The sequence below is a fragment of the Anabrus simplex genome, chromosome 2 (assembly GCF_040414725.1).
Source record: "Anabrus simplex isolate iqAnaSimp1 chromosome 2, ASM4041472v1, whole genome shotgun sequence".
NCBI classification, from domain to species: Eukaryota; Metazoa; Arthropoda; class Insecta; order Orthoptera; family Tettigoniidae; genus Anabrus; species Anabrus simplex.
In genome coordinates this window covers 316,803,269-316,831,209 of record NC_090266.1, presented here as the reverse complement: position 1 = coordinate 316,831,209, position 27,941 = coordinate 316,803,269, and the positions used below count along the sequence as shown (strand labels likewise).

The 27,941-nt window shown below is 42.5% G+C and overlaps 1 protein-coding gene across 2 annotated transcripts in view; it reads right to left on the bottom strand.

The window, feature by feature from the left end:
• The window catches only part of ATPCL (ATP-citrate synthase), a 498,463-nt gene that overhangs the window by 449,783 nt on the left and 20,739 nt on the right, over positions 1–27,941 (bottom strand). Inside the window, exon 1 of one of the 2 annotated variants that reach the window (XM_067140651.2) lies at positions 9,589–9,692. The exons of the other annotated variant lie outside the window; for it this stretch is intronic. The gene's annotated coding sequence lies outside the window, so the exon portion shown is untranslated. Of the gene's footprint in view, positions 1–9,588; positions 9,693–27,941 lie in introns of those variants that run through there. 2 annotated transcript variants of the gene reach the window in all.

Genomic DNA, 27,941 nt, shown 5'->3' with positions numbered 1-27,941 from the left:
TGGTAAATCTACCGGGACGGGGCTGACGTATTTGAGCATCTTCAAATATCACCCGACTGATGATGATGATGACGAATGATGATGCTTGTTGTTTAAAGGGGCCTCATATCTAAGGTCAACGGCCCCTAATGTTACAAGATGGACGACATGATACGATAATTAAAATTTTAAAATGTGTCCACTGACTATAATTTAAAACAAATGAAGATGAACAATGATTATGAATTTAAAATAATCAGTGGATCTAATTCGCAATGCCTTACTTTACGTAATATAATAGATAGATTATGGTAGAGTAAGACATTGCCTTAAAATGCAATAACATGCAAATTAATATTTATAAAAAACACATTAAAATATAAAAACACAAACTAAAACAGAGTCAATGTAATCAAACGTAGTAAAAAATAATACAAAGACTAATACGGAACACTACGTTTATATGCGATAAAACAAACCACTATCCCTCATGAAACGGATGACGAGGTCTGCTGACTGCTCATCATCTCGCAGGATGAGGGAGACGGTACTCGGGAGTTTTACACTACGGCGCAGATCGACCACTCCGTAAGGATGTGTACCACGGTAAGACGAACGGCGCAAGTACACACCGGAGGGGGGTTTTCCTTCAGTAAATACAAGTGCGTTACTATACCGTGGCCGATCCGAAGACGACATAATACCACTGCTTCCCTCCGAGAAGCCCGAAGGGAACTCCTCCATACCTTCGTGGTACCTTGAATCGCTCTCAGCTTATTCGGAAGTGGATTGGCCTGCCACTCAATCTCGCAATGGGACATAACCAAATGTCGCAGCTGACAGCGAATATCACTCGCTGGGACCTCGTAAGGCAATAGGAGCAATGTAACAGCCTCCTGGGCAGCCTTATCAGCTAACTCGTTTCCCTTTACCCACGTGGCTTGGGAGCCACATAAACGTGATTCTACCGAGCTCGATAGCTGTAGTCGCTTAAGTGCGGCCCGTATCCAGTATTCGGGAGATAGTGGGTTCGAACCCCATATCGGCAGCCCTGAAGATGGCTTTCCGTGGTTTCCCATGTTCACACCAGCTGTACCTTAATTAAGGCCACGGCTGCTTCCTTCCCACTCCGAGCCCATTCCTGTCCCATCGTCGCCATAAGACCTATCTGTGTAGGTGCGACGTTAAGCAACTTGTAAAAAAAAAAAAAAAAAAAAAAAAAAAAAAAAAAAAAAAAAAAAAAAAAACGTGATTCTGGAGCCGGCATCCGAATACCCAGCCAGCAGGAGCACAAGGAGTTGGTACACAGCAGAAAGTGTCGGCGCTCATCGGACAGTGCGTACCGCAGAGCTTCACAGATAGCATAGAGCTCGGCTGTGTACACACTACACGTTTCCGGGAGAGCAAAATAAACTTCTCATAGTCGACAACGAACGCACAGCCCACTTTCGTTTCTGCCCTCGAACCATCCGTGAAAACGACTGAATCTGGATACTGGCCAACAACTGCTGGAAGAGTCTCCGATAAATCGAGGGGTCCGTTTTTTCCTTCGGGCCAGTGTGCAGATCCAGGATTGTTTCAGGTAGTCGTATTATCCACGGAGGCACCCTACTTGGTTGTCTGACAAGACAGGGAATCGAAGGTACATCAAACAATCTGTGACTGTTATCCAAGCGTATTCCAACTGGCCGCGTTTCTCGAGGATAAGCAGCATACAGCCGACGGTTTCAATTGTGGAATACGCAAGGATAGCTTGGGTGAAATGGCATCTGTCGGCAAATTTGCAGCGTAGAACAGAAGCATTTGCTGGCGCGTCAGGTGTAAAGGCGGCACACCAGATTCAGCAAGCAGGCTAGCAATGGGGCTTGTATGAAAAGCTCCCTTTGCCAACCTAACCACGCTGTGGTGGATGCTATTCAGGTTCGCAAGGACGCTTTGTCTTGCTGGTCCATATGCTGAATTGCCGTAGTCTAACCTGGATAAAATATGTGCCCTACAAAATCGTAGGAATAACGTGCGGTCAGCCCCCCCCCCCCCCTCCCGCCAAGTAGTGCTGTTATGATACTTCAAAATATTCAACTTCTTAGTGAAAATGCACTTTTATCTGCCGAATGTGTGGCTCCCACGATCATTTTCTATCGAAAAGGAGCCCAAGAAATCGGCACGTGGCAACTACGGGAAGAGCGACATTCCCTAAATAAAGCTCAGGATGCGAGTGAAGAGTGCGCTTCCGGCAAAAGTATACAACAGTGGTCTTTGCGGTTGAAAACCGAAAGCCATGTTCTAAAGTCCACTCTTCCACTCTCCTAATAGCTTACTGTAATTGTCGCTCTGCCATTGCCATATTGTGCGAGCTATAATGCAGAGCAAAATCGCCCGCATATAGCGACGATATTACTGCTGAACCAGCAGCAGCGACAATACTGTTTATGGCAATCGCGAACACAGTGAGACTAAGAATCGATCCCTGAGGGACTCCATTTTCCTGAAAGTGGTATTGCGAATGTGCCCTCCCTACTCGGGCACGGAATAGACGGAGGGACAAAAAAATCGCAATAAATACCGGCAAGTTACCCCGGAATTTCCACTCATGCAGGACTGAAAAGATATCATATCGCCATGTGGTATCATAGGCCTTTTCCAAGTCAAAGAAAACAGCCACAAATGCTGTTTTCGGAGAAATGCATCCTGGATAGAACTCTCCAGGAGTACCAAGTGGTCAGTGGTCGAGAGAGCGGTTCGAAAACCACACTGGTACTCGGACAAAAGTCCTTTTTTTCTCCAGACACCACACAAGTCAGCGATTTACCATCCTCGCAAATAGCTTACAAAACAGTTGTAAGACAAATAGGTCTGTAAGTTCCTGCATACTTAGGATTTTTGTCAGGCTTGAGGACAGGAATTACTACGCCCTCTCGCCACGGAGACGGAAACTCACCCTCTATCCAGATTCGGTTGAACACACGAAGGAGATATAAGAGACTATCCTCACTAAGGTGTTTCAACATCTGGTTATGGACATTGTCTGGTGCGGGAAACGTGTCTTTGAAAAGCGCCAAGGCGCTGCGAAGCTCCCACTCCGTAAAGGGCACGTTATAGTCCTCTGAAGCATGAGCGGCAAAACAAAGGTGATGACGTCCCAATTCTCGCTTCGGAGTGAGGAAATCACGATAGTAATTCCCGGAGCCAGACACATCCGCGAAATGACTGGCTAAATGATTTGCAATCGACAGTGGTTCAGTGACGATACTGCCTGCAATGGAAATTCCCGGTACTGAAGATGATCCATGTATACCCGAAATATGTCGAAGTTAAGCCACACTTGAAATGACGGTATATGAGACGTCACAGACGACACATATCTCTCCCACGAAGCTTTCTTACTCTGCCGAATAAGAACTTGCGCTTTAGCACGGAGTTTTTTAAAATGTTACCAAGTTGGCCACAGCAGGCTGCCTACGATAGCGTTTATGAGCGCGACGACGTTCTTTTATAGCTGCTGCTATTTCTTCGTTCCACCAACGAGCGAGTTTTCGACGAGGAGTCCCTGAACACGACGGAATGGAGTCCTCAGCAGCAGCAATAATAACTTGTGTTATGTAAGTTATATCGCCGTCTACGCTCCGCCTGGTCACGTCGTTAAAGACAGCTAGTGATGTGAACTTTGGCAAATCAGCACGTTTAAGAATCCATCCAGGAGGATCCTCAACGAATTTCTGCTTCATCAAAGTAACAACAATGGGAAAATGGTCACTGTCACAGAGATCAGCATGTGTATTATATCGAAACAGGGAAACCACAATTCGGCTGCACAGACTAACGTCTATGAGATAGAATGTGCCGTAACGTACTCTGAAATGAGTTGGTTCACTTGTATTCAAGATACATCAATCCAGCTCTCTTACTAATGTTTCCAACTCCCTTCCCCTGAGACAAGGCGTTTCAGAGTCCCAGATAGAGTGATGGGCGTTAAAATCGTCCAATAAGATGAATGGGGGTGGAGATCAGTTACATCGTTTATATGAAGAGGCTGGCCTGGTGGAAAATAAACATTACACACTGCTGCTATGACAGGCAACGGAACGCGATCTGCTACAGCCTCCAGCGGGGTTCTTAGTGGAACCACTTCGCTGTAGGTATCAGAACGTACAAAAATGCCAACGCTACCGGAAGCCCGGTTAGCATAATGTCGTTCTGTCTAATGTAGCCTGAAATTTCTCAAGACCGTATGATGACCTGGTCTGAGATTTGTTTCCTGAATGCAGACTATACTTGCCGAATACTCACTAATGAGCTAGCGCAGCTCAGCAAGATGCCTATCATAACCGTTACAATTCCACTGTAACAGTGCCATTGTGTGAACTAAAAGGGAAGAATGTTAGGTTATACTTAAAACCTAAGCACTAATGTAGAGGAAAGCTCGACATCCATCCCATCGTCAACGGACGAGGGGACTGACGCCCAAAATTTCAACTTATTTTGGGGGCGGGGATTCAACCTACGAGGGGAGCGCGCAGGTATAGGAGCAGGCGTACCTGCTGGCGCTGATTCATACCCTCCAGATGGAGGGCACGATTTCCCCTTCGCAGGAGAATTGCAGGAGCGCCTGGTAAGGGCGCTCCGCTTCTCCGCCTTTTTTTCCTTGTTTAGACGGGCTGGGAGGCATTTTCCCAGACCTGGTCAACGATGTCGCCTCCGCCGGTGTGGGAACGGCTTTCGCCGATCTTTTTGTGGGGGAGACTTGGCTTCCCCCAATGTTGTGCCGGCTTAGGAGCCCCAGCCGGCACAGACTTGTTGGTGGTCGAGCTTTTACTCTTTGGGGCTTTGTTCACAGGAGCAACAGCCGCCTTGGGCGCAGCGATCGTAACAGGTACAGAAGAAGTAAACACGAACCTGGAAGACTTCGTGCTATCTTCGTGTAGTCTAGCGTCAGGGCGGGTACATTCATCGAATTGAACTTACGGCGCGCTTCCTGGTTGGAAAGACCATCCATGGTCTTAATCTCCTGGATCATCTTCTCACGGAGATATACCGGACAGTTCCGATCTCGGGGTGAATGAAGACAAGGGCACTTAGTGCACCCGTAAGGAGTTGTGCAGTCTTCCGCGCCGTGAGCTCCTCTGCCACACGTACCATACACAGACGGATTCGAGCAACGAGATACCATGTGCCTGAACCTCTGGCATTGATAGCAGCGCATGGGAGGTGGGATGTACGGCCTCATATCGCAGCGATAGGTTGTTACCTTGAACTTTTCTGGTAACACTGACAATTTGAAGGAGACAACGAACGCACCCGTGGCAACGTCTTCGCCGTTAAATTTGCGCGTAATGCGCCGCCGGACGTGTGTCACGTCACGGTGCTTCATGTCTTCCGTCAACTCATTGTCAGTGTTCAAGATGAGAACGCGGTGGAAGATAACTCCACGGACCAGATTCAAGGTGTTGTGCTCCTCCACTTTGACGGGAATATCGCCAAAGTGCACTTGAGCAACCGATCAACTTGCACGGCAGTGCGCGTCTTTAACAAAAAACTACCGTTGAGAATTGTTTTCAGATCTTCCAGTTCGCCGTAGACATCTTCTATGTGCCTACTAAACAAAATAGACTTTACCAGCTTGAAGTCACTCCCATCAGTTCTGGTAGAAACCAGAAACCTAGGGAAGCTGGATCCCATTCCTTCACGCTGCGCTTGTGTTCCCAGGGGGTTGAACCCCTCAAGAAATCAAATGTTAAAGACTTCGGTGGGGGACCGCCTTGGGCAGGCTGAAGACTTTTCGAAGTCATGCCCGAAATCATCCTATCCGAATGCCACCCACTCCGATCAGGGGCCTCTGTAGCCGAACCAAGCAGCCAAGGAAATACCCACCTGGTCGTAGCAGGTATTGTCCGCGGTCCGATGTTTGATGATGCCTACGCGATGACGGGGGCAATGAGCACTAGGACTCCCTCCAATCACCCGCAATAGCATGTACCCCATAGCGTGTACAGTGTAATAAATATAGAGAAAAATAAAAACAATAACAATATGTCCTTCTGGCATTCGGCTATGCGGGGACCTGTGTTGTCAGGCGGATACTACTGCGCGGATACATGACGCTCCCACCCGACATAGGTTTTCGGAATACCGGCGTGCTTTCCGTTGTAGTTGCATACGAAGGAGGCCCATCTCCGAGCAGCACGCACATCAAGAATTTTGTATCGGTCTACAACTAACTCTCAAAAAATAAAAAATAAGGAAGGGACCGATGGCCACATGACCTTTTTAGTCACCTTCTAAGACAGGCAGGGATTACCTGTGAATGTATTCAGCTCCTCCCATCCAGAGGAGGTCCAACACATGATACCAAGCCGCAATCCATGTCCGCGCCTTTTACATCATGCAGGAGATACCGTGGGTGTACTCTTAATCTGCGTTCCCCATCCACAGGGGGTTCACCGGACTGAGCCAGGATCGAATATGCCAACTTGGGCTCAGAAAGCCAGCGTTCTAATAAGCGCCTGAGCCATTCAGCTCGGCTAATGCTTACCGATTCACGAGCGCTGAAATATATATAAATATTTAGAATTGGCTTTACGTTGCATCGACACAGATAGATGGGATAGGAAAGGTCTAGGAATGGGAAGGAAGCGGCCGTGGCCTTAATGTACAGTCGCAGCATTTGCCTGGCGTGAAAATGAGAAACTACGGAAAACCATCTTTAAGGCTGCCAACAGTGGGCCTCGAACCCACTATCTCCCGGATGCAAGTTCACAGCTGCGCGCCCCTAACCGCACGGCCAACTTGCCCTGTTGCACTGAGATAAACTTAGTGGCACCTAAAAGAGTCTCCATGGTTTCCCATTTTCACACCAGACAAATGCTGGGTCTGTACCTTAATTAAAGCCACAGCCGCTTCCTTCCCATTCCTAGGCCGTTCCTGTCCCATCCTCACCATAAAACCTATCTGTGTCGGCGCGACGTAAAGCAAATAGCAAAAAAGAAAAGTCAGGGGAGCTGGCCTCCTGCTTTGGGATTAGTAGCCTTCCAGTCTTACAATGCGGCTGCATTTACTAACAATCGATCCTATCTTCTTCCTGCTATCAGCACACCAACAAGCGACCCATATGATACTTTAACTATTTACTCAACCAATCGAGCAAGAATATAGCAGGTTGTGAGGAATCTCCCCGGTAGCTCTAATAACATGCAAAGAAATGCATTGTTATCCTCAGAGCTAAAAAAAATCTATAAAGTAGGAATTATAAAATTAATGTTTACCCAGTATCTCTTCCCACATTTTCGCCATAACTTTTTCATATCATAACAGACTGTACAGTGTACAGGATGCTGCTGAAGTAAAGTAAAACCCTGAGATCGATTTTTACGATAATGTTCTATATGATAATTTTCACTGACTTATGCTTATGAGTTATGTTCTTGAATACAATATCATTTGTGGAATACTTTTTTGGTTTAACGTCACACTAACGTAGGCCAATAGAAGGTTTTAGACGACGCAAGGAAAGGAAAGGTATTGGAAAGGTAGTGGCCGTAGCCTTAATTAAAGTACAGCATTAATTGCCTGGTGTGAAAATAGGAGACCACGGAAAACCATCTTCAGGGCTGCCGACGGTGGGATTCGAATCCACCATCGCCCGAATTCTAGCTTACAGCTATGTGACTCAAACCGCGCAGCCAACTCGCTCGGTGGCACAACGATACATAATCACATGAGTCGACAAAATCACGGCGATTAGTCCATGGTTTCTCAAGTCGACAACGAGAGATACACAGATCTGTTCGGTCTGGGCTGCTGTGAACACAGGAAACATCAGACTGGAGCAGTTGCGTTAATGCGAATGAGATGGAGTAGACCCACTCACATCGTCAAAACGTTACAACCAAGGAAGCAGTTTTACGTGACTGATTATATCGTGATCATAGCCACGGGGCATCCAGTATAGCTGGAATACAAAACACAGGAACGTGTTCTGCAGTCCTCGTCTGCATTATGTAGGATATGATGGAAATGCCTTCTAGAAAACCTAAGGTAATTACATAAAACAAAACATTATCATAGTTAGGATCAAATGCAAGGGAAAACAGGACGCACCGAGCGAGTTGGCCACGCGGTGAGCATCGCGTAGCTGTGAACTTGCATTCGGGAAAGGGTGGGATTGAACCCCACCGTCAGCAGCCCTAAGATGTTTTTCCGTGGTTTACCATTTTCACAGCAGGCAAATGCTGGGGCTGTACCTCAATTAAGGCCAAGGTCACTTCCTTCCCGCCCCTAGCCCTTTCCCATTCTACCGTCGCCGTAAGACCTATCTGAGTCGATGCGATGTAAAGCAAATTTTAAATAAAAACTTCGCGAGTGTTTGACCGTGAATTTCTCGTTGTTAATCAGCATAGGATGCGATCGTAGATGCGTATTTCTAAAGACATAATTACAATCGAAATATATATTTCACATCTCTGTAACCTTCGGGTGGCAAAACGAAGCCACACTCGAGAGGCTAAGCAATCTGCTTATTCAAAGTAGTTACATCACCGTTTAGTGCCTGGATCTTTATTATAGTAACAGGTTTTCTGTTTATGCGCCAAAAATGAAATTCATGAAGCATGTATTACCAGGAGTACAATAATGATACGTCTGATTTGACGCTTTACTTATGAAGAACTATAACTGAAGCCAAAAATCTTTGAAGGGAGAAAATGACTGGTGATCAAATTGTTCCATTACAACACCCGTTACTCTCAAACCCACAAAACGCGCTGAATGATCACTTGAAATTCCTTCCACCGGGATATTGTGTTGAAGTTGAAAAGAAAAGAAAAGCAGAGAGGACTTTGATTCGTGAAACAATTATTTCTGAAATCTCATTTTACAAAAAGGTCGTTAACTAATGTTAATACAACTACTCCACCAAAGAATAAAACAATTACGCGAAGATGCTACTACTAAGGTTACACAAACGGAAAAAATGCGGCATGCGATGGATTTCGACAAAACAAATCAGTAATGAAAAAAAATCGAAAACTGAAAAATAATTCTTCTGAAAACAACTGTAAAATATACTTCACAACCACGAAGACTGAAATTGTATTTATTTAGCCGATGCAATCTATACCATGGAAAAGCCACTGCTAGGTACATAGACAGCGAACCACTTGTTCACTGAAGTTATACTACCGGTAGTAACTACCTCCCACCTACTGCACAGCTAAATTAACTGGCTTGAATATATACAGTACAATGAAAAAAGAGAGAAGTATGCACGCGATAAAATACGTCATGACAGGTCAAACTATCACAATGCTTGTTCAACTAGTGCATCTTAGTGCTATAACACTGTCCCATCGCAAGGACAATTTTATCCAACAGCATTACTTAAAAAAAAAAAAAAATCAGTGCTGCTAGAGGGAGTTCATGGTCACTGCATTATAATAAATATAACGAAAAATTATTAGGAATTAATAAAATCACGCAGAAGTATCAATTAAATGTGGGACTGGTGTAGGGGATGGCCGGGCATGCTTGCAGCCAAGCACCACCTGTGCGCCGGCTAGAATCCGGTATCATGCAGGCAAGAACTGGGTGTCGAGAGTGTAGACACACAGGACCCACCACACAAATTCTGCAGCACATCCACACAGAAGCACACAACGACTTATCAAAGATCCATACTCGCGCACAACACTATCAAGTGAACTGTTCAAAAAATATCGTCCTCACGTTCAGTTCTCTGCTCACACACGTGGCGCGAGCATGACGTATGCATGACCTTTTTGACGTCATGGACCAAGGCCGCTTACTAAGGACCGTGAATCTGTTGTCTCACATTCAACAGTGCAATTTTGAAGTGGAGGCCACTGCAAACATTATGTGAAATCACTAATAATGGTTCTTGAATATTATAATACACCACTACATACTGACAACAACCATTATGCAGGGTGGACTATTTAAGTTGACAATGTGAATTATCTCGCGTAGCTGTGAACTTGTATTCGGGAGATAGTGGGCTCGATCCGCACTGTCGGCAGCCCTGAAGATGGTTTTCCGTGCTTTCCAATTTTCACGTCAGGCAAATGCTGGGGCTATACATTAAGACCACGGCCACTTCCTTCACACTCCTAGCCCTTTCCCATTCCATCGTCGCCACAAAACCTGTGTGTGTCGGTACAACGTTCAGGAATGTTTTTAAGGTACCCTGAGAAAAAGAATTGTTTCAATAAAAGTTCAATGACAGAGGGAGGAAAGCATAGACGATTGTAATGTATTATTTGGGCACTGTCAAGGTCATCTGAAGGTCAACAGACGTTATTTTCGGGGAAACCTGTATTTTTATTTCGTATTAACAGCGATTAAATTAACCCCTTTTCCATATATCACGCAAGGAACAGCAAAAGAACCGCCAGTGTTAGTGCTGTGACTTTGATCCCAATGTAAGTTCACGAGAATAAGTAACCAATGCATGAATTTCGAAAATAAGTAATGTTATTCGTTTTACGCCACACTAACTACAATTTTACGGTTTTCGGAGATGCCGAGGTGCCGGAATTTTGTACAGCAGTTCTTTTACATGCCAGTAAACCTACTATTAGAACACCTTCAAATACCATCGGACTAAGCTAGTTGGGTTGAGAAGTCCAGCTACTATGACCGGCGAATTTCGAAAACCAATAGAATTCGGGATGATGATGATAATAATATATTTGTGCCTGTATGATACCCTGATCAATGTAGCTTCACATATTATGGTGGCGTTATGCGCTTACTGTTAAAAATCCACACTGATTAAGGGGAATAGAGGATATCCTGAGACAAATGGCACCTCCTTCAGCTCATATAGCTTATTTACCACGCAAAGGCCATGAAGAGAACTTACATCCACTACTTCGTCCATTTGAATTTCAAGAATTTATTAAAGCCTTAAAGACGAGCAAGAATACTTCCCCAGGCTCAGATAACATCCATTACCCAATGTTATTGAACATGTCCAGTGCTGGACATAAGAAACTACTTAAGCTGATGAACAGGATGTGGTTCCAAAGAGGGCATCCTCCGTCATTCAAACTTATTCGTCTGCTACCATTATTGAAGAATAGGAAAAATCCACGACTATCTTCATCATATCGCTCACTGTCCTTGATATCCTGCTTGTACAAGACTATGGAAAGGATGATTAAGCATTGATCAGAATGGTGGGTAGAACATCACAAGCTGCTACCACCTCAACAAACGGGTTTTCGACGTGGGAAAGGTACAATAGATACACGTGTACATCTTACAGACATCCAACTTGGTCTGAGCAATAACAATTACGTTGTTGCATTGTACACTGATCTGTCTTCTACGTATGATAGCGTGCTTATTCCCGTCTTAGAAGACAAATTACGCTTCCTACATCTCCCAGAGAACTTTATTGGGAACCTCAGTTGCCTTCTACAAGCTAGACATCTCATCATGTTTGACAATGGCATGACAATTGGTTCTCGAATGACACCCCCAATGTCTTCCACAAGGCTCTATATTGGCTCCGCTGCTTTTTAACATTTACACTGCAGACCTCACATCTATCTTTTCTCCTAAGATATAAGTTCTTTAGTATGCGGATGATATCTGCATTTATACAGAATCTAAATCCTTGGACAAGTGTCAAGAACAGATGACGGTTGCCATGAGGACATTGACTCCTTGGCTTCATAACTATGGTTTAACGATGTCTGCATGAAAATCAGCAGTCTCTATCTACACTCGACAATCGAGACCCCCACTGAACACGGTTCATCTGGGTACCTACATATTTCCCTACAAGGTGGTGGTGCCTTATCTAGGGCTTCTCATCGATCATAAATTGACGTGGTCTCAACATATTCATCACGTGCCCCGTAAATGTGATATTTCAGTCAATATCTTACGAGCCATTAGCGGCTCTAGGTGGAGCTGTGACACGAAAATTGCGCTGCAACTGTACATATCCTTGATTCGACTTCTCCTGGATTATGGAAGTGGAGGTTTTGCTACGGTCTCCAAAACATCGTTAACTAAACTAGACAAATGTCAGTATAAGGCCCTTAGACTCTGCATAGGAGCAATGCAGTCTACACATACAAATGCTAGTTGAAACACTCGAATCTCCTTTCCATCTACGCAGGCAGTATCTAGCGGGGAAATATATTTTCAAACTGTTTTCAGTACAGGAAGTCTCCAATACTTCACAAGATATCCAAGCTGAATACCCTAGTACTGACTTCACGCTACTAGAGAAAGAAACGTCAACCGATCCTAGTGGATGAATTTACCAATCTCAGTGGTTGTAGACGTATTATACGCACTAAAGATACCACGATTAAGAATCTGGATATATGATTAGAAACATCATTTGAGATCACTGTGAACTGTAACGATGTCAGTCTGAAACGTTACCTGGCAGAATGGCCACACGCCCGACATATCTACACAGATGGATCAAAGGACTGTAATACAGTGGGTAGTGCCTATATCGATGTTCAATCAGGCAGATGTGGCAAATTCAAGCTACCTCCGACAGCATCTATATTTATGGCTGAGCTTACAGCCATTTTGGGGGCCGTCGAATACGTTGCAAATCTTCCTGAGCGGTTGATTGTTGTGTTGTCTGATTCCAGATCAGCACTGCAGTCTACAAACCATTAACTCACGGACTAACATCCTTGATTCTCGTACACGAGATTATTGCAGTGGTACATAGACCTGAGACACAGGAGAATAAAGTTTCATTTGTGTGGGTAAAAGCCCATGTAGGAATCCCAGGCAATGAGCTAGCAGACAAAGCAGCACCATCTGCTGCCACTGAAGGCCAACAGACATACACTACAGTTCCAGCATCGGATTACACCTCCTTGCTTCGTCGACAGCAACTGACGGTGTGGAACGAGTGGCATGATACCTCCCAACAACGTGGAAAATACTATGCCACTATCCATCCAGATATTCCGAACGTTCTTTGGCACCATAACCATCCCTATTCGCGTCAATTCATCAGAGCAATCGCAAGAATTAAGTTTCATCATGGTTGTTTCCTTCAGCACCTGCACAAAATCCAAGTACTCTTCTCTTCTCTCTTCTGTTCATGTTCAGCTGATACAGTTGCCCATCTTAATCATATATTATTTCGATGTCCACACCACTTTGTTCGCACTACTTGCCTACTACAGAATTTACTGGCATTGAGATACCAACTACCACCCATTCTTTCGTCAATTCTCCACAAAAGTGACCTATCTCCTTACTTTGAGTTGTATGCATTTCTTTCTGACAATGGACTGCGAATCTAAGACCTTCACTTAGCATCGATCTTGCCCTATCAGAACTACAACACTGCTATCTTCTTCTGATCCATGGCCTACTCACGTGTACCACTGGCTGTCCTCATGGGCCTTATGATGAGAAGACGAATCCATCTCTCTTGTATCCGAGCAACAAATAAAATAAATAAAATAAAGACATAAGTTCCTACAAATCCCTTCCATACATAATTTACTGGCTGAGTGGGCTTCGACCCGAATGCAAAAAAAGCAGCAAGCATGTTTCCCCCTTTCGGCACCCGAAACAATCCAACATACAGTGGGGTCAAACAAGTATTTGCACACCAAGTGTTTTATGTATAACTGCAAAGAAAATACAATATTTCTAATACAAATCATATTGGGTCATAGCTTATGACCAGCAAAGAAATAGTACGCATTTGCACGTCTTAACTAACAAACATTACAAAAAAGAACACAAAACGAAGTAATATCTCATGTCAAAAAAGTATTTGCACACTAGCTTCTATTCAGCAAAACGTTACGACGAAGGTGATAGTATGACGTTCATTTTACTCCACTGTACTGCACGTCGAAGCACCAGCAGTCAGTGCATGTTTGTATCTAGAACGGTGAACATGAGTCCAAAAATACCGGGCGAGTTGGCCGTGCGGTTAGGGACGCGCAGCTGTGAGCTTGCATCCGGGAGATAGTGGGTTCGAACCCCACTGTCGGCAGCCCTGAAGATGGTTTTCCGTGGTATCCCATTTTCACACCAGGTAAATGCTGTACCTTAATTAAGGCCACGGCCGCTTCCTTTCCACTCCTAGGCTTTTCCTGTCCCATGGTCGCCATAAGACCTATCTGTGTCGGTGCGACGTAAAGCAAATAGCAAAAAAAAAAAAAAAAAAAAGAAGTCCCAAAACAACAGACCTTTCAAGATCTCTGCGAGATAGAATTGTGTGGTTGCGTCAACAAGGCAAAATCTATCGTGAAATAGGGACAACTGTAAATATCAACTATTCCACAGTGTGTTACGTTATAACGACATGAAGAAACCGGTGACACAGTGAATAGCATCGATCGGGCCGTCAGCGAGCACTTACTAATAGGGAGCGCCGGCAAATTATAAGGCAAGTGACAAAGAACTCCTTTACAAGTGCTCAAACATTAGCTTCACATATCGCCACAACATCTGGTAAACGTATTAATCCGAAGACAATAATAAATGTATTGCACAGTGCACAATTGCGCGATAGAACACCAAGGGAAAAAAAAACATTCATCAGTGAGGTTAATCAACAGAAACGCTTAGAATTCGCTAGAACCCATGTAAACAAGCCCATGGACCTTTGGAAAACTAATTTTCTCCGATGAAAGTAAGTTCACTCTTTTCGGGTCTGATGGCAAGGGCTTCGTGTGGCGACAAGCAAATACTGAACTCTGTTCAAAGAATCTGCGAGCTACTGTGAAATATGGTGGTGGCAACGTCATGATTTGGGCATGCATGGCATACAATGGAACTGGAAATATGACGTTTATTGATGAAAAACTGACTGTCAAGATGTATATTGAGGTGTTGCGAGATCAGTTAAAATTAAGTGCAGCTAAGTATACTGCTTGGTATACACAAATGTGGCTTCTGTACAATGTCCGCAGAAGGCACAACACACCCCCGCAGTCACCGGACATTAACCCCATTGAAAAAATTTATGGCATAAGTTATATTGGATGTGGAAGTGAGAAAAGGGCATATTTCCAGTAAACGTCAATTGATAGAGGCATTGTCAGAAGAATGGTACAAGATCTCATCAAACTGCACCACAAACTTTGGTAGCACCAATGCCAAGAATATTACAAGCCGTGATCGACGCAAATGGAATGCATACAAAATACTGATGTGCATACGTTTCTTTGCAAGATAAAATTCTGTTGTTTTGATCGTGTGCAAATACTTTTTTGACATTCGAATTTACGTTTTTACGTGTTCTTTTCGTTACGCTTTTTGTTTAACCCTCTACTGGCCAAATTATTTTGTTGTGTTTTAAAAAAAATTATCTGCCATATACTAAGTAAATATGTTGTAAACTACACATAGGCCTAAATGCAGTTTTTATTGAATTTTCATTTTTGGTTTTCAAAAATTAGGTTTGTGACTTCCAGGTCACACTGGGCAGTAATGTTCTGATATGTGAAAATTGACTAATTTATAAAATAACAGTCTCATAAAATATTCAAGATGCTTACCTTTGGTTTCTATATTTTTTATGCATATAATTTGTTAGTAATAACACAAAACATAATTGTAAAACTAGCTATCCGCCATGTGCCTGGGAAATGCTCCCAACCATACATTTGGCGCTTCCTGGTGGCTTATGCATATAACTATTAAACAATAAACAGTTGAAAATCACACAGCCATACTGTAACTTGAAAGTTTCACTGGGAAGTAGTGGCTCAATTGCATTCTAACAGCAGAAAATGTGTACAGAATGATGTGTGACTTCAAAGTCACATTGGGCAGTAGAGGGTTAAGACTTGCAAATGAGTAATAGTTCATTGCTGGTCATAAGCTATGAGCAAATTTCATTTGTAATAGAAATATTACCTTTTCTTTGAAGTTATACATAAAATGCTGGGTGTGCAAATTCTCTTTTAATCCACTGTACGTGGCCGAGCATCGGCACTCAAGCTGCGTATCCGTAGCATACTGGGGATGGATGAGTTCTTGCGGGACAGAAATGTTGCACAGAATCCAGTAAAATCTCACCACCGGAAAATATCTGCACATTTTAGAGAATATTACGGTCCCTTCCGCGTGGGGTATCATCCCGTCGGTGTTACACAATTTCACCAGGACCTGTCTTCGATCCACATGTCCTAATTAGTTCGGGAATAGTTCGAAGACAAGGTCAGGTCGAACGTATCGACTGGCCTCCTTGTGATATAGACATGAATCCCGTCGAGGACTGTAGGCCGAGACGAAGAGAATAATGGGGAGGGTGGCTGGCTCGATCCCGCGTCAAATGCCAACGACGCTCCCTGGGACGTCAGTGTGACCTGGGATGAGGTGGTAGGTGACAATACGTATGTTTCTGCTCTCAACGATTCTATAGCCACACGCCTGGGAAGAGGTCGTGCACAACAGTGGTGCGTGGTTCTATAAAATATTTTACCCTACGACGACACGAATTCATTTTTTTTACAATTGGCTTTACGTCGCACCGACACAGATAGGTCTTAAGGCGACCATGGGAGAGGAAAGGTCTAGGAGTGGGAAGGAAGCGAACGTGGCCTTAATTAAGGTACAGCCCCAGCATTTTCCTGGTGTGAAAATGGGAAACCACAGAAAACAATCTTCAGGGCTGCCGACAGTGGGGTTAGAACCCACTATCTCCCGGATGCAAGCTCACAGTTGCGCGGCCCTAACAGCACGGCACGAATTCTTTACAGCACAGGCGAGCGGCAGTACTCAAGATATATAGTACGCACAACTATCGCCTTGGCTGACAGAACCTGCATGTCCGGTGGCACTTCACAAAACTATAATGACCACTGGACAAAATATAGTGCATTACGACTAAAGTGGCCTTTGGACGGATATACACAGTTCAAAAAAATTAGGGGAACATGTTTTGTAAGGTCTGGTACGTGAACGTTAATTTGGTTGATGGGGTTCCAGTGGTCGTATAGCATACCTCGAGACCTTAGATACTCAGGGTATGTCAAATCAAAGTTTGTAGGCGTAGGTGTCAGGTGACCCCTCAAAACAAGTCCTGGGTGTCTTAAGATGTGTCCTATCATTCTATCTCTTCTTCTCATCAAATTTAGCCAAATCGATATCCTCTCACCAATTTGATTCAGTACCTCTTCATTTGTGGTTCGATCTATCCATCTCACCTTCAGCATTCTTCTGTAACACCACATTTCACAAGCTTCTAATCTCTTTCTTTCTCAGCTAGTTATCGTCCATGTTTCACTTCCATACAATGCCACGCTCCAGATGAAAGCCATCAGAAACATCTTCCTAATTCCTCTTCATACTTGCATAGTAGGCATATAGACCTACACTATTGTCACTTTGGTGTCTATCTCGACAAGAATAATTCTTTCACTACGCTGGTCATAGTAGCTTACCCGCTGCCCTATTTTCTTATTCATTATTAAAACAACTCCTGCATTTCCCGTTTGGTTTTGTGTTGATAATTCTGTAGTCGCCTGACCAAAAATCCTTTTCTTCCTGCCAACGTACTTCACTTATACCAACTACATCTAACTTTAGTCTATCCATCTCCCTTGTCAGATTCTCTAGCCTACCACAAGATTCAAACTTCTAACATTCCACGCTCCGACTTGCCTGATGATTGCCCCCTCTTGTGTAGTCCCCACCCGGAGATCCGAATGGGGGGACTATTTTACCTCCGGAATATTTTACTCGGCAGGAAGCCATCATCAGAACATCATTCATACAGAGAGAGCTGCATGTCCTCGGGAGTTAGTTACGGCTGTAGTTTGCCGTTGTTTTCAGCCGTGCAGCAGTGTCAACAAAGCTAAGCCATGTTGAGTATTATTACAAAGCCATATCAGTCAATCATCTAGACTGCCGCCCTTGCAACTTCCGAAAGGCTGCTACTCCCCTTTCGATGAACCATTCGTTACTCTGGGTCTCGACATTTACCCATCCGATATGGTTGCACCTGCGGCTCGGCTATCTGCTTCATTGGGACTCGCAAGCCTCCCCTCCGCGGCAAGGTCACATGGTTCGCAGTACAACCCTAAATTTGCACCATGGCATCAGAAATTAATTATGACATAAATGCCTTGATATTTTCTCACATAATGAAATATTACATGTGAATAATATAACATATGGAGCCTCCGTGGCTCAGACGGCAGCGCGTCGGCCTCTCACCGCTGGATACCGTGGTTCAAATCCCGGTCACTCCATGTGAGATTTGTGCTGGACAAAGCGGAGGCGGGACAGGTTTTTCTCCGGGTACTCCGGTTTTCCCTGTCATCTTTCATTCCAGCAACACTCTCCATTCTCATTTCATAGCATCTATCACTCATTAATATAAATCACTTCGGGAGTGGCGACCCCATCGCAATAACAGCCTATATATGATTCATTCATTACATCCCTGACCCGGTCAAAGACTGGAAAACAGGTTGTAGGTTTTCATTTTCAATATCACATATATATATATACATTGCCACGTGCACACAAATTAGAGGGCATATTCGGTTGTTCCCCTTACAAGAGACTACTATTTTTTTTAATGTATTACCTTACTGATTTAGATATGAAAACTGTTCTTAACAAAAGTATTATTTGCTTCACGTCCCACTAACTACTTTTACGGTTTTCGGAGAAGCCGAGGTGCCGGAATTTTTTCCACAGGAGCTCTTTCATGTGCCAGTAAATCTACTGACACGAGGCCGACGTATTTGAGCACCTTCAAATACCACCGGACTGAGCCAGGATTGAACCTGCCAAGTCGGGGCCAGAAGGCCAGCGCCTCAACCATCTGTGCCACTCAGTCCGGCAAAACTGTTCTTAGAGAAGAATTCAAACAGTAAAAAAATAAGGTATGACTTTTACTGGAATTTCTTCACAAATAATTTCAATTACACACCTGATGTACCTGTGAATGGTTGAAATTGAAGCTTAGATCCCCAGCTCCGGCAAAACATAAGGTACACCAATTGAGAAGAAGAAAATTTTGATCTCCTCTCAGCTATGAAAAAATAGATGAAGCAAAAGAAGAGTTGAATGTATTATCCCCATCAAGTGACTACATGAAAATGTAAGCCTGTCAAAAGTACCAGTGCATGTTTACCATGAAGGAAATGGCAGGAAAAAGCTCCAATGAAGTCTGTTCCTTCTTATTTGACTATCTGAAATCAGTCCCCGAAAGTATCACAGACCTTAGGTTTGTAATAATTGCACAGGACAGACAAGGATCTATCTAGGCGTTTGTTTTTACTCACATACTCTGATCGATTCCAAAAAATTCAACAGTACTTCCATATGAGAGGCACAGTTTTTGACCGTTTGACCGAGATTTTGGAATTATATAGAAAAGGCTCTGTCACAATGATGGAATATTCACCATTCATCAAATCATGGTTAAAGAGGCTGCAGCAATGAAAATTCTGGACTACAAAAATTGGTGAATGAAACATTATGAGACAAAGGCACTGAAAAAAACAAGGAAAATCCCAGATGTAATAGAATCAACTTAACAATCAGCAGTCTGTTTCACTTTGTGTATTCTAATGATAGAGTTGGATACGTCAAAGAATTAAGGTTTCAACAGCATCAATGGATTGGTAAGCCACACATTCTTCATGGTACTTCAGTGACATTCTATCACTCAACCAAGATCTGCCTACCCAGCAGGACGAGTGACAACTAAAGTGAAAGAAATGCAAGTACACCCCAAGAGATCACATGATCTTATATGTGGACCTTTTCAGGTGGCCTACAGACAGTAACGCAGCAGATGACTATGACTGACTGAAAAGCAGTTCATCCGCAGTCATAAGATTTGATCTCCCTTTATCATGTTCAACATTTCATATCTTTTTAATTTAATAGAATCTTTGCATGGTTTGTGTGTCACTTTTTTAAAGTGCAGTTTAATGTTGCTATATATCATTTTCTCTGTCTACTTGCCATAAGACAGATACATTTTAAAAGGGCAGATTTTTCCATTTAGAAAAATCTCAATAAAAATGTATTTACAATAAAGCTTACAATTGCAATACTAAGCAATAAACGTTGCCTACACTAACAGCTCACATAACTAGACATATTTATTTCTAGGTATTTTCCCTCTGAAGTAGTTTTTTTTACAATTTCCCATAAAATTTGCTTTTCTTGACTTATGCCCATTCAAAAATGAGTGATTCATTTGTTTTACGTCACACCTACTTGGAGAGGTCTTATGGCGACAATGAACAGGACAGAGTTAGGACTGGGAAGGAAGTGAGCATGGATTTAATTAAGGCACAGCCCCAGCATTTGACTGGTATGGGAAAACATGGAAAACCATTTTCAGGGCTGCTGACAGTTGGGTTCGAATCCACAATCTCTCGAATGCAAGCTAACAGCTACATGCCTCGATTCAAAAGGCCAATTTGCTCAGTTTCTATGTATACTGCTCTAGATTTCAACAACCAACTAGTGACTGACTTACTTGACTTATTTCCTTTATTTCCCACTGGAACATAGGACATCCACCAAGCTGCGTTGTATCACTCTATTGCTCATGATACTCTTCACCTCTCTCCAACTGTTTTCCTGTTGTCAAACTTTACCTTTGACAGATCATCTCCACCAGTTTTTAGACATTCCCCTTCTCCTAGCACCCTGGAGATTCCAAACAAGCATTGTTCCTCAATGGAACTCTCTGCTTTCCTGAGTGTGTGTACTAACCACATCCATTTTCTTTTTTCAATTTAACTTTTGATCTGTTCTTCCAATGCTCATGTCCATAATTCGTCATTTGTAATCAGAGATTGACCATGGTAACTGTGCGTGTGACATCACAAGCCATCCCTACAACTGATAGCAAAACCATCAGTTAAGATTTCAGTGAGCCAGTACATGTCAGCGCTCACAGCCGGCTGCTGCCTTATCTCGCAACGGCTTCTCTGCACATTCCATTCCCACTGCCCTCCATTACATACAGCTGACTATAGTTGTATTGTACCGGAATGCGAGTTAATTGTCAGATGTAACGTGGAACATTTTAATAACAAATATTATTTCATTAATAAATGCTTAAACAATAAATAACTGACCTTATTCTAACACGGCCTGGCATTAATTTATTGTTCATGATGTGATATAGAGAATCTAGCCCAAATGTGAATAATCATACACAAGAGAGAATTGTGCACAACTTACTCAAAACTCCAAACACAACAGGTGTTTTTTGTATTCTTTCAAAATTAATGTAGGCCTATATTAATGGGTTTGCGTAGTTTTATGCATTGAAAGTACTGACAGAACTTATTGCAGTACTATGTATAACATTAAAACTGGCAGACTTATTGTTTCTAAATTTATCAATAAACATGCTACACCGGGCGAGTTGGCCGTGGGCGTTGAGGCGCGCGGCTGTGAGCTTGCATCCGGGAGATAGTAGGTTCGAATCCCACTATCGGCAGCCCTGAAAATGGTTTTCCGTGGTTTCCCATTTTCACACCAGGCAAATGCTGGGGCTGTACCTTAATTAAGGCCACGGCCGCTTCCTTCCAACTCCTAGGCCTTTCCTATCCCATCGTCGCCATAAGACCTATCTGTGTCGGTGCGACGTAAAGCCCCTAGCAAAAAAAAAAAAAAAAACATGCTACAGAATGAATATATTGTTTGAAATGATTACCATGAGTAGCAACTCAGCAGCAAAGGCATTGAGGCCACTCATCAATAGCTGCACGAATTGTGTCCAGTGAAACTTTTTTGACATCTGCCGTGAATGTGTTTTATTTATTCATTTCAACATTGTGGTGCCGTCTTTGACATGCTATCAATTCGAGCTTTTGCCACAGAGAATAATCCAATGGATTGAGATCCGGACTTCCACTATGCCACTCAGCAGCAGCTATGAACCATGGGACATTGGTTGCCAACCACTAATAAGTTACTTTTGCTTTGTGTGCAGAAGTCCTATCCTGCTGAAAAATCCACAATATCCCTTCAAACAGCTATGAACTAATACGTGGTATCACCGTTTCCAACAATGTCTGGTAGACAGCTGCATAAGTCTTTACTCCACCTTCGCAAAAAATGCACCTCCGATGCTCCCCGCCAGGAAACCGCCCACCATACCACGACAGAAGCAGGGTGAATGATGTCCGTGCTGCACATGTGGAACTTTCTCTCTTGCTTCCTTGGAGGACCGCACATAAAAACAATCGTTTTGCTTGTTAAACAACTCTTCCACAGTGATTATTATTTTATCTGTGAATAGGATGTCACGATACTGGCTCTCCCCATACATTGTTAAGAAAGCCTGGGATCGAACCCGGTGTATCTCCATTAATTAGTAAATGATGTGTGTATCTTTTATATGCACCAATACGTTAATCATCCTTCAAAACACGTGACATAGTTTGTGGAGATATTTTCATTTCACGAGACAAAATTGTTTATTTATGCAAAGGATTGCGTCGAATCCTTGCATGAACAGCATTCACAACTTTTCTTCTGTGTACACACCTAGGACAACCCAATTGGATGCGATCAACAGTTCCACCAGTTTCTTTGAACCATGCTATTGTCTGAAACACAAATTGTTCATTGATACTGAGAGGTTCAGCGTAGAAAAAAGTCCTTAGCTCGCTTCCCGCAGCAAAATAACGCCAATACAGCGATACGATTCTCATACACTCCCCACTCCATCTTTCACTGCTGCCTGCTGTTGGCACACTGCAAGCCGGTTACTGGCGGAGTCATTAAGGTGACCTTGTGGACAACGACGCACAGCATTGCCACACTTCTTCATTCACAATTACGGTATTACAGTGCGTTCAGATTTTAAAGACAGAACTTATGGCAGTACTGTGTACAATCATCCCATATTATTCTTAAGGTACAAAACTTCTGTCATCAAGTCTATATCCACCTTCAAGATTTCAGGTGGAATTTCATCTATTCCTACTGCCTTTCCACTTCCTGAACTGTAGGGGGAAGATCAGAAATTTTCATATCTTGTCCAGATTGTTTGAAGTCAGCCTCAATATCCATTTTTTATTTCTTTAGTTTTGGCATACTGAACAACCTATGTTACAAATTAACTGAGTCAAAACTGAAAAGAGATGGCTTCAGATAAACTTATCACAAAAAAAATTATTTTCACCAGTATGCCTGTTCCTATTCAGAATTTCTTTGAAGTATTCTTTCCATCTCTTCATTTGATCTTCTTTATTTGTTAATAACCTGCCACTCTTATCCTTTACTGGCACATTCTTCCTAGATTGTTCTTTTGATAGCAAACGTGTTGCCCGACATAGCTGTTATAAGTAACCTTTACTTGCTGCTTCTTCTGCTACTCTTGTGTGTTTTTCTGTCCAATTATGTTTGTCACTTCAGGCGTTATGCTTCACCTCTTTATCAAGGACTACCTTATACTCTAATAGTAAGGAGGCTTTATGGCTTCTTGTTTGGAATTATTTAGTTCCTCTCTCTTGGTTTTCCTGGCTTTGATTTTATCCCATGTTTCCACTGACCTCCAGTACTTTTGATTCCTCTCTCTATATTGTAAAACATTTTCACTTGCTTCTAGTAACACCCTCTTGGCCTTCATCCATTGGTCTTCTACATCATCTTGTTCATTTCCAATTTCCTCAATGTCCTCATCAGTTTGCAGTATTTCAAACCAGTTTCATGGTTCCAGCATAAATGTATTCTTTACCTTGTTAATCTCTAGTTTTCTCATATCAAATTTCTTTTCAGTTTTTGAAAATTTATTGACAACTGTGATTATATGGAGTTTAAAAACTGCAATTAACAAATTTCTTTCTAGTTTTAAAAAAATTTCTTGACAGGTGGCATTATACGGAGTTTAAAAACTGCAATTAGCAAGTGATGATCACTGTCAATATCGGCACCTCTCTTATATCTTATATCTAGAAGCGACCATCTCCATGATCAGGAGATACCCATGATACCTTATGAATATCTTTGTGGAGATAAAACTGTTCCACCAATATTTAGATCACTTTCTGCACAACAGTCTACTAACATCTGATCATTCTCATTTATTTCTCTTAGGCCATGTTTTCCCATAATATGCTCCAATCCTTCATTTAATGATCCTACTTAAGCATTTGGCCTAAAACATAAAAACACTAATAGAATGTTGGAATGCGAGAATGATAAGAGAGAGACTTCATCGAGCAGTAGCCACACTGCAGACTAATGGACTCGATATTCTGGGACTTAGTGAAGCCAGATCTAATAGTTTTGGAGATACCGATATAAGAACTGAAAATAAACTCACTTTTTCATACTCAGGAAGGTAAGATGCTGAACACAGAAATGATGTACGAATTTTGATGAGGAAACTGGCAAAGAAAAGCTTACTGACATGGAAACCTGTTTCTGAGAGGATCGTAACTGCAAGATTCAAAGCAAGGATGAGGAGTATCAAAACTGTACAATGTTATGCCCCAATGGAAATTTGGGAGACTGCAGGAAAGATGGAACTGTATTCCGGATTGCACCAAGTAATCTTACAATATAAAAAACATCTGTATTTTTTAGAGACACCTAAATACTATTACCTTGCAGGAATAGGGATATTCTGCTTATTACTTATGTCAACATTAAAAATAATAAAATAAGACAAAGTTCTTTCAGCAGACAAAGAATATTCAGTTAATCTTAGAGGGCAGAAAGATGGTGGGCTACCTACCGTTCTTGGCTGTACTGATTAGGGGAATTTTTTTTTTTTTTTTTTGCCAGTTGCTTTACGTCGCACCGACACAGATAGGTCTTATGGCGACGATGGGACAGGAGAGGGCTAGGAGTGGGAAGGAAGCGGCCGTGGCCTTAATTAAGGTACAGCCCCAGCATTTGCGTGGTGTGAAAATGGGAAACCACGGAAAACCATTTTCAGGGCTGCCGACAGTGGGGTTCGAACCTACTATCTCCCGAATACTGGACACTGGCCGCACTTAAGCGACTGCAGCTATCGAGCTCGGTGATTAGGGGAAATAGCCACTGCTTTCTACAGAATACCAGCTCACAGTGGCCAGTACTGATCTCAAGCAGAACCGAGCAGTAATTAAGACCTTATTTGATTACACCAAGAGATTGTGTGATCATGATCTGTACAAGAGAACTGGGCATCATTTTGTTGCACATCATGCCGACTGCAAAAGCAACGATAATTACTCAACAGGCTGTCAGCTCTCACACTGTCAAAAAGAGAATCTGGATCCACAGGGGGAAAAAAAGAGAACCTATGTCCCTTTCATATGATCTACTTTGATTAGATCTGTTAGGTCCTCTCGAACCGCATGATCAATTCTGCCTTCATCAGTAGTACAAAAATAGCCCTACAGTTATAATCAGCAAAAGAGCCCCACTTTGCAGCTCCTTACCTTATAATATCACCTTATAATATTCCTAGTTTCTTTTACCCAGTGAGTTAGCTATGCAGTTCACGTCACAAAGCTGCAAGCTCACCTGAAAAAACGGGCATGAGGGAGTTTAAAAAAGTAACTATGATCAGTGGAAAACGGTAAATAAAAATGTAAACAGACTTGGGGATGAGTTTAGGCCTAAAGCAATTGTTGAGGAATGTGAAAACAGGCTTGTACATTTAAAGGTTGTAAGGAAATGTAAAAGACCCTCTACATTATAACAGAGAAGTAAAGAGACAAAGAACGAGGTGCAGATTGGAAGGAAAGAGTTAGAAATGGCTGTGGGAGTAAGGAGAAATTGAAGGAACTTACTAGGAAATTGAATCTAGCAAAGAAGTCAGCTAAGGATAACATGATGACAAGTATAATTGGCAGTATACAAAATTTAGTGAAAAATGGAAGGGTATGTATAGGTATTTTAAGGCAGAAACAGGTTCCAAGGACATTCCAGGAAGCATTCAGTTAGCAGTATAATGTCCAGTTAGAGGAGGTAACTGATACTAAAGAAGTATATTTTGGGGAATATACTAAAGACAAAGAAAGGGTTGGGATATAGTGACATATCTAAGGTACTTTTTTTGATAACTATTTGCATGAAGGAGCTATACCAAATGAATGGAGAGTTGCTATAGTAGCCCCTGTGTATAAAGGAAAGGGTGAAAGACATAAAGCTGAAAATTATAGGCCAGTCAGTTTGACATGCATTGCATGTAAGTTTTGGGAAAGCATTCTTTATGATTATATTGGACATGGTTCGAAAGAAGGCAGTTCGGGTTTAGGAAAGATTATTCCACTGAAGCTCAACTTGTAGGATTCCAGCAAGATATAGCAGATATCTTGGATTCAGAAGGTCAAATGGATTGTATCGCGACTGACCTGTCTAAGGCATTTGATAGGGCGGATCATGAGAGACTACTGGCAAAAATGAGTGCAACGGGACTAGACAAGAGAGTGACTGAATGGGTGGCTAAATTTCTAGAAAATACATCTCAGAGAATTAGTGTAGGCGAAGCTTTATCTGATCCTGTCATAATTAAGAGGGTAATTCCTCAAGGCAGTATTACTGGATCTTTATATTTTCTTATATATATAAATGATATGAGTAAACTTGCTTGATAATGCTTGTTGTTTAAAGGGGCCTAACATCTAGGTGATCGACTCCTAATGATACGAAATAAGGCGAAATGTAAGGACAATTTAAAAGTCCAAAATCATCCACCGACCAGAATTCAAAACGTGATGACGAAGAATGAATGGATGGATATGAATTTAAAACAATCAGTGGATCCGACCTGCAATGTCCCACATTCCCAGAAACTAGCGATAAACAATAGTAGTACCGATTAAGGGACTGCTTCTAATAACACACAATACAGAATCAACGTTGCTTGTTGTCTAAAGGGGTCCAAAAATCCAGGTTATCGGGCCCTCATAATGGTACTATTGCTAGAAAAGTAGAACCATGGTATTTGTCATGTCGCAGTACTAATTAAAAGTAGCATAGACTAGCGGTATTCCACAGATTATGGTACTACTCAATGGTAATGTAATGCGCACATCTAACACAGACCTATGGCGTTTCTCACATTGCGGCACCATTTACAGGCAATGCAAACCCATGGTGTTCCTCACATAGGTGTACTAATCACAGGGATTCGTACTATCCCGTGGTGTTCTTCACATAGTGGGTACTAATTGTAGGCAAGACAGACCCATGGTGTCGCTCATATAGTGGTAATAATCACAGGTACTGTAAAACCCACACTGATTCACACACTGTCGCTACTAATCACAAACCTATTGTGTATGTAACATAGTGGCACTACGCGCAAGTAAAGGCGACCCATGGTGTTCCCCGCATGGTGGTACTAATGACAAGTAGTCTCAAGGTTCTAATTCGACCATCCTTTGGTCGCCCCTTTTAGTTGCCTCTTACATCAGGCAGGGGGATATGAGTAAAGAAGTGGAATCAGAGATTAGGCTTTTTGCGGATGATATTATTCTGTATAGAGTAATAAATAAGTTACAAGAGCATGAGGAACTGCAAAATGACCTCGATAATATTGTGAGATGGACAGTATGCAATGATATGATGATAAACAGGATTAAAAGTCAGGTTTGAGTTTCTTAAATAGCAAAAGTCCTCTCAGTTTTAATTACTGTGCTGATGGGGTGAAAGTTCCTTATGGGAATCATTGTAAGTAGGTACCTAGGTGCTAATATAAGATCTTCAATGGGGTGATCACATAAATATGATTGTAAATAAAGGGTACAGATCTCTGCACATGGTTATGAGGGAGATGGGGTTGAAGCAAGGATGTAAAGAAGAGGGCATATAAGTCTCTGGTAAGACCCCAACTAGAGTACGGCCCCAGTGTATGGGACCCTCGCCAGGATTACTTGATTTGAGAATTGGAAAAGAAAAGCAGCTCAATTTGTTCCGGGTGATTTCCGACAAAAGAGTAGCGTTACAAAAATGTTGCAAAGTTTGGGCTGGGAAGACTTGGGAGGAAGGAGACTAGCTGCTCG